Raw genomic sequence first — 9,267 nt, 5'->3', positions numbered from 1 at the left:
ATAGCAAGTGATCAGAAAGACCATGGCCTGAATCAGGCACAGCTTAGTCCTTAAATTGACATTATTGTTTCTCAATAATTTGGAGAGGTCCCTGACTGTAGACTTTCCCAGTGCAATACTTTTCCTGATCTCCTGACTGCTGATACCAAGGGTGTTGATTGTGATCCAAGTAAGAGGAAATCATTGACAAGCCTTTTCTTCATCTATCATGATGTTGCCTATCAGTCAAATGGTGAGGACTCTTGTTTTCTTGACTTTGAGATGCAATCCATATTGGTTGCAGTGTTTAACCTTCTGAAGCAAGTGCTTAAAGTCCTACTCACAACCAGGAGAGAACAAAATAGGTGCATGTGACCTTCTAAGAATCAAATCTTTATGTACATCAAAAAACTTCAACAGGGTTTAAAGGAAAGCCACAGACTGGGGAAAAAACTATTTGGTAATAACATACCTAATAAAGACTCATCTAAAATTTATAGACTACTCCAGCACCTTGACAAGAAAAAGGTAAACAACCTAATTGCAAAATGGGCAAATGCTTCAACAAAGAAGATATTCAGATGGCAAATAAACACAGAAAGAAATGTTCCAAATGCTAGCTATCAGAGAGATGCAAACGAAAACAACTATGAAATAGCATCTTGCCTCAGCAATAATAGCAAAGTTCAACAGAGCAGCAAACAAGCTGGTGAGGCTGTGGAGAGATTGAACTCTTATTCACTAATGTTGTTGTTATTGTTATGTGCCGTCGAGTCACTTGCGACTAATAGCAACCCTACGTACAACAGCACTAAACTGGGCTCTGTTCTGTGCCAATCATATTGTCTCTGACACACCCATCCTGATTACCCCCATCACTGAATCAATCCACCTCACAGAGGGCCTTCCCCTCCTGCGCTGTCCCTCCATCCTACCAAACATGATGTCCTTCTCCAAGGACCAGTCTCTCCTTACAACATGTTCAAAGTATGTTAGACGAAGCCTCAGAATCCTTGCTTCCAGGGAGCCGCTTGGTTTAACCCTTTCCAGATGAAACTGTTAGTTTTCCTAGCAGTCCGTGGTACTCTCAGTACTTTTCTCCAGCACCATAGCTCAAAGGCATCAATTCTCCTTCTATCTTCCTTAGTCACTGTCCAACTTTCTGATGCATAACAAGTGATTGCAAAGATCATGGCCTGTATCATGCGCACCTTAGTCTCCAGAGAGATATCATTGCTCTACAGTACTTTGGAGAGGTCTCTAACAGCAGACTTTCCTATGGCAATATGTCTTTTAATTTCCTGGCTGCTGGTGCCAAGACTGTTGACTGTGGAGCCAAGCAAACTAAAGCTGTGAAAAATCTCAATCTCTTCACCATCCATCCTGATGCTGCCAATTGGCCCAGTGGTGAGAATCTTTGTCTTCTTGACATTGAGTCTCAATCCATATTGGAGGCTGCAGTCCTTGACCCTCTGCAGCAAGTGTTTCAGGTCCTCCTCAGTTTCAGCAAGCAGGGTTGTGTCATCTGCATAATGTATATTGTTGATAGATCTTCTACCAATCTCGACCTCACATTTCTCCTCATAGAGCCCAGTCTCCCAGATAATTTTTTCTGCATACAGGTTGAAATAGTATGGAGATAGGACACATCTCTGGCCTACGCCCTTCCCAATTTTAAACCATGCAGTGTTTGCTTGCTCTATTCTGACGACTGCCTCCTGGTCCAGGTATAGGTTTTGCATTATAACAATCAAGTGTTCTGAGATTCCCATTCTTCTCAGAGTCAGCCACAGTTTGTTATGATCCACACAGTCGAACGCCTTTGCATAATCAGTGAAACACAAATATACATTCCTCTGGTATTCCCTGCTTTCAGCCAAGGTCCATCTAACATCAGCTACAATATCCCTAGTACCACGACCCCTTATAAGCCCAGCCTGGACTTCTGGCAGTTCTCTGCTGATGTGGTCTTCCAGCCATTTTTTGGATAATCTTCAGTAGAATCTTGCTTGCATGTGAAATCAACAATATTGTTCTATAGTTTCCACACTCTGTTTCCATTCTTTGGAATGGGAACAAATATAGATCTCTTCCAGTCAGTTGGCCAAGTGGTTATTCTCCAGATTTCTTGGCACAACTTGGTTAGCACATCCACGGCAGCATCTGTTAGTGAAATATGTCAGTTGGTATACCATCTATTCCTGGGCCTTACTTTCTGCTAGTTCCTTCAAAGCAGCCTGAACTTCTTCCTTCATCACCATAGGTTCTTGCTCATATGTTGTTTCATGAAATTCTTCTGTGTCTGCCAATTCCTTTTGATACAGTGACTCAGTATATTCTTTCCATCTTCTTTTAATACTTCCTGGATCGTTTAATATTCTTCCTAAAGCATCCTTGATTATAGCAACTCAAGGTTTGAATTTGTTCTTCAGGTCCTTGAGCTTAAGAAATGCTGAGTAAGTTCGACCCTTTTGATTTTCTGACTCCAACTCCTTGCACATTTCATTGTAATATTTTACTTTGTCATCCCGTGCTTCCTTTTGAAATCTTCTATTCAACTCTTTAGTATCTTGAATTCTTCCTTCTGTTTTGGCTTCTCTGCGCTCCAGTGCAATTTTCAGAGTGTCTTCTGACATCCATTTTGCTCTTCTCTTCTTCTTCTGTCTTTGCAATGACCATTTGCACTCTTCCTGGATAATATACCCTTGATATCCTCTCACAAGTCGTCTGGTCTTCCCTCACTAGTGTTCAAGGCCTCAAACCTGTCCCTGAGATGGTTCTGAAATTCAGGTGGGATAGTGGGAGTATAAAATGGTTCAACCACTATGGAAGTCAGTTTGGCATTGTCTCAAAAAGTTGGGAATGGAAATACCATTTGACTCAGCAACTGCACTGTTGGGAATATACCCTAAAGAAACCAGAACCACCACCAAACAGATGAATGCACACTTAATGTTTATTGCTGCACTTTTCACAACAGCAAAGAAATGGAAGCAACCTAAGTGCCCATCAACAAACAAATGGATAGAAAAACTATTGTGTATTCACACAATAGAATGCCCTGCAGCACTGAAGAATAATGAACTTTTAAAACATTACATAACATGGGTGACTCTGGAGGACATTATGCTAAATGAAATATCTCAGTCTCAAAAGGACAAATACTAACATAACACCACTGCTGTGAAGCAGGACGGACATGGTGAGTTGGGAAGAGAATAGATGCATAGATCATGAATGCTCTATTGAAACAAGTGATAGGAGAGAAAACTATTTAAAAGGAATATATGATTAGGCATTATATGTAAGACAGCAGTCCAGAATAAGAGGTACATTGCAAAGAGGATGGGGGTAGGGGTGGTGAGGTAGGGAGGAAATTGTGCAGCAGTGAATTGAAAATATATATAATTTTTTTAAGTGAACTGGAGGAGAGGGAAAGGAGGAGGAGGTGGGAGGAAAATGTGCAACAATGAATGGATGAAAATCCAACTTTCCTGTAAACTTTCGTTAAAATCACAATTAAGATAAAATTTTTTTAAAGTCCTCCTCACCTTCAGCAAGCAAGATTGTGTCATGTGCATAATGATGGTTATTGATGAAACTTTCTCCAATCCTAATGCCGCATTCCTCTTCACAGAGTCCAGCGTCTCGAATAATTTGCTCAGCATACAGATTAAGTAGGTACAGAGAGAGAATAGAACCTGATGCACATCTCTTGGATCTTGTTAAATTGCCCAAGAACACATAGTGACTAAGCTGATGTTTGGGATTTGAATAGTTTCTCTAATTCCAAAGGCTAATATTTTTTAAAAAGTGCATCAAACACGCATAGCATTTACTATTTTAATCACAAACCTACAGACCTTTCATTACATCCTCTTGAGACGTAGCCCAAGCAATCCAGAGTTGACACTCTTCTGTGTGTATGGTAGGAAGAGCAAGAATGAGGAGGCTGTTTCTTGATAACTTTGGTAGGGTTATCCCCTAAACAGAGAATTGGGTAGGGGCCAGATGTTGGGGGTGACTAAGCTTCTGAGTAAGAGGAGAGAGTCAATTTAAAAAATTCAGATAAACAAGTAGGAATTTAATATATTTTTCACAACCCTCTCTCCAATGTTTTGGAGGAGTTAAAACCTCCAATTTTTCCCGGGCTAGGGAACTACTATGATAGTCTTTTCCTTCATACTGTTCCTCCACTTTCTGAAACAGGGTAGTAGGGTACTATTTCTGGGAACACGGATTCAGTCCTCCTAATCTCTATAATTTTTTTAAAAAATGCCCCTGAAGAAAGGAAGCAGGAATATGCCAAAAGGTTAAGGCGTAATCCTAATTTCCAATCTACACTTAGAATGTCAGTTCACAAGATTTCAGTATCAGCTCCCTTCCTCAAAGTAGGTTGGGTTGATTCCAGGTTAAGGAAAGAGAGCTCGAGTACTCTCAGGTGTAGAATGCTTGGATGGAGTATTGCCAAGGGACAAGTGTTGAGCTGTGACCTCCCACCTGGGGAGCTTTGATCTTACTGATTCCCTCTATATCTGAAATACCTGTGCTGGGCTATTCCTATAGAGAAGGGATGGGGCCTGAATTCAATTCTACAAGGTCAGGACTGAGTTCCAAGGGAAAGAGTTGGAGTTTCATCCTTCTTCCCTTACCTAAGAAGGGTGAGGCTCATGCGAAAGGGGCAGATCCCAAGGATGGAACCTCCGACATTTTTTACTCCTCTTCTCTGCATGAATGGACTAAACTGGTTGTTCTAAGAGAAGGATGAAACAGCATCCTGACATCTCCTTTTCTCAGGTAGCCTGGCTTGGATTGACCATAGGAAACTCATCCTGCCTCTTTCCCTTTTCTGGGCAAAGGCTGGTCCCATCGGGCAGGAGTGAGGCTATGATCCAAGGGGCGGGGTTTAATGTCACAATACCATCCTGAAGTCTGAAAGACCTGTGCTGGGCTATAATATTGGGGAAGGGATAGGGTCTCATCTAATTCCTTTTCTTTGCCTGACTATAGGAACAGAGCCTGATCTCATCTCCTCTCTCCTCAGAATACTTGGTTAAGAGAGGACATACAGGGGGAACTGTAGGGCCTCATTCTGACTTGCCCTCCTTTCCTGAGTGAGGAGACACCAGGGAAGGGATGAGATCTGATCATGACTCCTCCTCCACGCTGAAGCTGCTATCATGGCTGCTGGCTTTGGAGACAGCTGAGGACACTGAGGAGAGTAGGGGTCAGAGGCAGTGTGTACTGGGGACAGGGTGTCCCCTGACAGCCCTCCCACCACACTCTCTTCTTCTTCCATCAGAATGTCTTCCAGCTCCAGGTGCAAGGGGTCCTCCAAGTCCCCTAAGTGATCACTGGGAAAGTGTAGGTCCAGAAGAGCATCTGAAGGTGGTGCTGGGGACTGTTGAGAAGCATTTGGAGCAGGTGCTCCTCCCATGTGGAATGTGCTTGGCCTGCCCTCTTCCTCAATGTCCAGCTGCTTTGGCTTGAGACTATCAGAGGCCGAAGTTGTGGCCAGAGAGAGCAGTCCTGAGGTGGGAAGTACCGGCAGACCATGGATTTGGGCTTGCAGTTCTAGTTCCTGAAATCGGAGCTGTAGGTTAAGGTTGGTCTGTTCCAGGGAGCGCTGCCATTTATCCAAGTCTTTGGAACGCTGTTCCTTCTTCTGCAATTTGCCTTTAGGATGGTGCCTTTGTTCCAGCACATCTCCAGGTCACTGGATTTGGGAATGAAGGTGCCCAGTTCCTTGATCCTGTCGTTAATATTGAATCACCTGTGATGCTCAATTAGGTTGTAATTGTCTTTTTTTCTGCCTTTCTTTCAAAAGTGCCTTTGCTTCTGTCTCAGAGATCTCCTTGATGTTGGGGAGTTTAGCTGGGCAGGGGTTGCTGACAGTGATGGCTGGTGTGACCACAACCCCTGACTACTGTGTATATATCCAGCAGATTCCCTGACACAGGCAGCGTGCTGGGGAGATAACTGAGCATGTCATCATTATAACTGGACTCCAAGCTGATGATCTCATCAATGACATCATCGATCTCTCTCTCTGAACTGGACCCAATGGTAAGCAGCGCCATGGGACTGTTAGGAACACATCCTGAAGGGCCAGTAGCATGGACAGTCTCAGGGGCAGGGAGAGGCTGGGCACTAATAGGCCCGGGCAGTGGGGCAGGGACCTGGGAGGCCAGCTTGGGCCCAAGTGTGTTTGACAGGTACTGTTTCACCTGTTGCTGATGTTCCTGTTGTAGGTGGTAACGTGTTGGGTTTTCCAGATGAGTCTCTACCTTGAGCACCTCTCTGGGCACATGAGCAAGGGGTGCATGCCATAATGTACGGTCCCCAGCAGAAACTACCAACTACAGAAATAGCAGGAGAGGTAGGTGCAGGACTAGGAAAGGGAGTGGCTACAGCCTGTTCTTGATGTTCACGCCTTTCCTGATCCTGGGCTTGGGCCCACATTAGCTGTTGCCGCGGCAAGACTCACACGTGATGACAAGACTTATGCAGCTGAGAGATGAGAGATGATGTCAAGACATCACGTGATGACATCACAGATGATGACATGGCAGGGGTCCTGGAGCCCCCTGCAAAACATGATGCAGAGTGTGTGGTTGGAGTGGCTGGTGTGGACTGCAATGACATTGGGAGGCTGAACGTCAGGGTAGGGAATGGCTTTTGAGTTCGTAGAGGTTGTCAGGACCAAGGACGTTTTCTAATTCGATGTCAGCAACAATTCCCGATTCCGGAAGCATAGAGTACAGGCTGAGCAGCTGGGCTGAGTGGGCTGGCCTGAGCTCCTCCAACAGCACGGACATGGCTCGAGAGCCCACTGCACTGGCTTCTACGCTGTCCTGAGCTGTTTCATCCACATGAGACATGACGTCTGGCACCAGCAAAGCTCTACCAGACCAGTCGGGCCTCGGCCTGACCCTCCTGACAAAATAAGTGTTCCCTCTCCCTAGCGCTAACTCCAAAGCCCCACTTCTTAACCACTATTACTCAATAAGGGAGCCCTGGTGGCCCACGAGGAGTGTTGCGGGCTCAAAGGCTGGGACTCTGGTGGTTGGAATCTATTAACAGCTCCTGTGAGAAAGGTGAGTGATCTACTCTCACATGATTTACAGTCTCAGAAACCCAATAGAAGGTCACCTATGAGTTGGTTCCCACTCAACAATGAGTTGAATGTGTGATTATTCAACAATTACTGTTCACTGAACATGTGCTTCATAGTTTACTTAATCCTGTACCATCACCAAGCTGGCTATTTCCATTTATAGAAGAAGAAAATGAACTTCATTTAATTCACATGTTCACCTTCCTACACCTGGGATTCTTATCTAGGTCTGTCTGCCTCCCATTCCCTCTCCCCAGTACCACACTGGGAGTCAGGACCCTTAGGTCCTGGTCCCAGATCTGCTGCTGAAGAACCTGCATCACTGAGTTTCCATTTTCTTGTTCTTTAAGTAATAAGGACTGAGTTATAGCATGATCTCTATGGACTCTTTAGCTTTAGTGTTCCAAGAGGCAGATTCAATAAAATCAGACAGGGTTACAGGTAGGAGAGGGGGCAAATTTGAGTCAGATAAGATCTCTGTTTCTATCTGAGTGAATATCAGCCAACAGGGATCCTGAGGCACCAAGTCCAGGTCTCCAAGCATTTGTCATCATCTGCTCCCGCTCCTCAGGGGCCCAGGAGGGATGCTTTTCCAATTATGGTTTGATGAGGGACTTCTGAGATGATGAAAGGGTGGGAAAAGAGATGTCAGGGGACACAATGGGAGAAGTGAATCATTCACCCTGGAGAAGAAGGTAAGAAACTTTAGTCTTCAGGGAGCAGGATGGCTGGCTATCAGGTGGAATGAATACTAGGTCAAGACTCAGCGTCTCAGGGATCTGGGCCTCAGTCGTGCCTGTGAAAACAACAGCCAGGCTCTTTGTCACCTTTACTGTGATAATGAAGACCACTCTCAGCAACCAGGCTGTCGACATTCTGGAGAATGTTGGCATTACTCTGAAGGGCCTCACACTTATCGTGAAAGGCCCGCGTGGAAACTCTGCGGAGAGACTTCAATCACATCAATGTAGAGCTCAGTCTCCTTGGAAAGAAAAAGAGGCTTTGCGTTGACAAATGGTGGGAGAACAGGAAGGAACTGGCTACTGTTTGCACCATCTGTAGCCACATACAGAACACAATCAAGGGTGTTACACTGACTGGGCTTCCCTTACAAGATGAGGTCTGTGTGTGCTCATTTCCCCATCAACGTCACGATTAAGGAGAGTGGATCTCTGGTTGAAATTCAAAACTTCTTCGGTGAAAAATACATTCAGAAAGTCCGAATGAAATGGGGTGTTCCTTGTTAAGTATCGCATGCCCACAAAGATGAGTTGATTCTTGAAGGAAATGATATTGATCTTATATCAACTTCCGCTGCTTTGATTCAGCAAGCTACAACGGTTAAAAACAAGGATACTCAACAATTCTTGGATGGTCTCTATCTCCAAAAAAAGAACTTTTCAGAAGGCTGTTGAGCAAAAGCTAGGAGTTTTCCAGATACAGAAATGAGGTCAGACGAGTTCTAAGATGCATCTGATTCTTGCAACAAAATTCTATTAATTTGATACAAAAAAAGAAACTAATAGGTAGAATGACCATGAACAGGTTATTACTTCTTCTTTTTTTATTTTCTTGTGTACCATAAAATCAGATCAGACAGGGACAGGATGAGATTGCCCTTCCTTCTCCAACAGAGCATCTGGTGGATTCAAACAGTGCACCTTTGGGATTGCAGCACAGCTTCTTGCCACTAGGCCACCCGAGCTCCCTCCATGGGTTACTTCTTATCTGCAATCTTCGTTTCCACATCCAAAAATGCTAAAAATTGACGAATTAGGGAAATAAACCTCCATTGTCTTATATTGGGTTATCTAGGGAAGCAAAACTAGTGATATGTGTGTGTGTGTACATATATATACATATATATATGTTGTTGTTATGTGCTGTCAAGTCGCTTGTGACTCATAGCGACCCTATGTACAATAGCCCTAAACTCTGCTCTGTCCTGTGCCAATCGCACTGTCTCTGACACTCCCATCCCGATTACCCCAGTCACTGAATCAATCCACCTCATAGAGGGTCTTCCCCTCCTGCACTGTCCCTCCACCCTCCCAAGCATGATGTCCCTCTCCAAGGACCGGTCTTTCCTCACAACATGTCCAAAGTATGTTAGACAGAGCTTCAGAATCCTTGCCTCCAAGGAGCCACCTGGTTTAACCCTTTCCAGGACG

General features: G+C 44.5%; 1 pseudogene; it reads right to left on the bottom strand.

Moving 5' to 3' along the window:
- Positions 1–5,126: 5,126 nt before the first annotated feature.
- Positions 5,127–6,860, bottom strand: LOC102855442 (annotated as a pseudogene).
- Between the last annotated feature and the right edge of the window lie 2,407 nt (positions 6,861–9,267).

This window comes from Elephantulus edwardii, unplaced genomic scaffold (assembly GCF_000299155.1).
Source record: "Elephantulus edwardii isolate Elephantulus edwardi_28Jun2011 unplaced genomic scaffold, EleEdw1.0 scaffold00028, whole genome shotgun sequence".
Classification (NCBI taxonomy): Eukaryota; Metazoa; Chordata; class Mammalia; order Macroscelidea; family Macroscelididae; genus Elephantulus; species Elephantulus edwardii.
The sequence above is the reverse complement of the archived record's forward strand: the minus strand, read 5'-3'. Positions and strand labels throughout refer to the sequence as shown.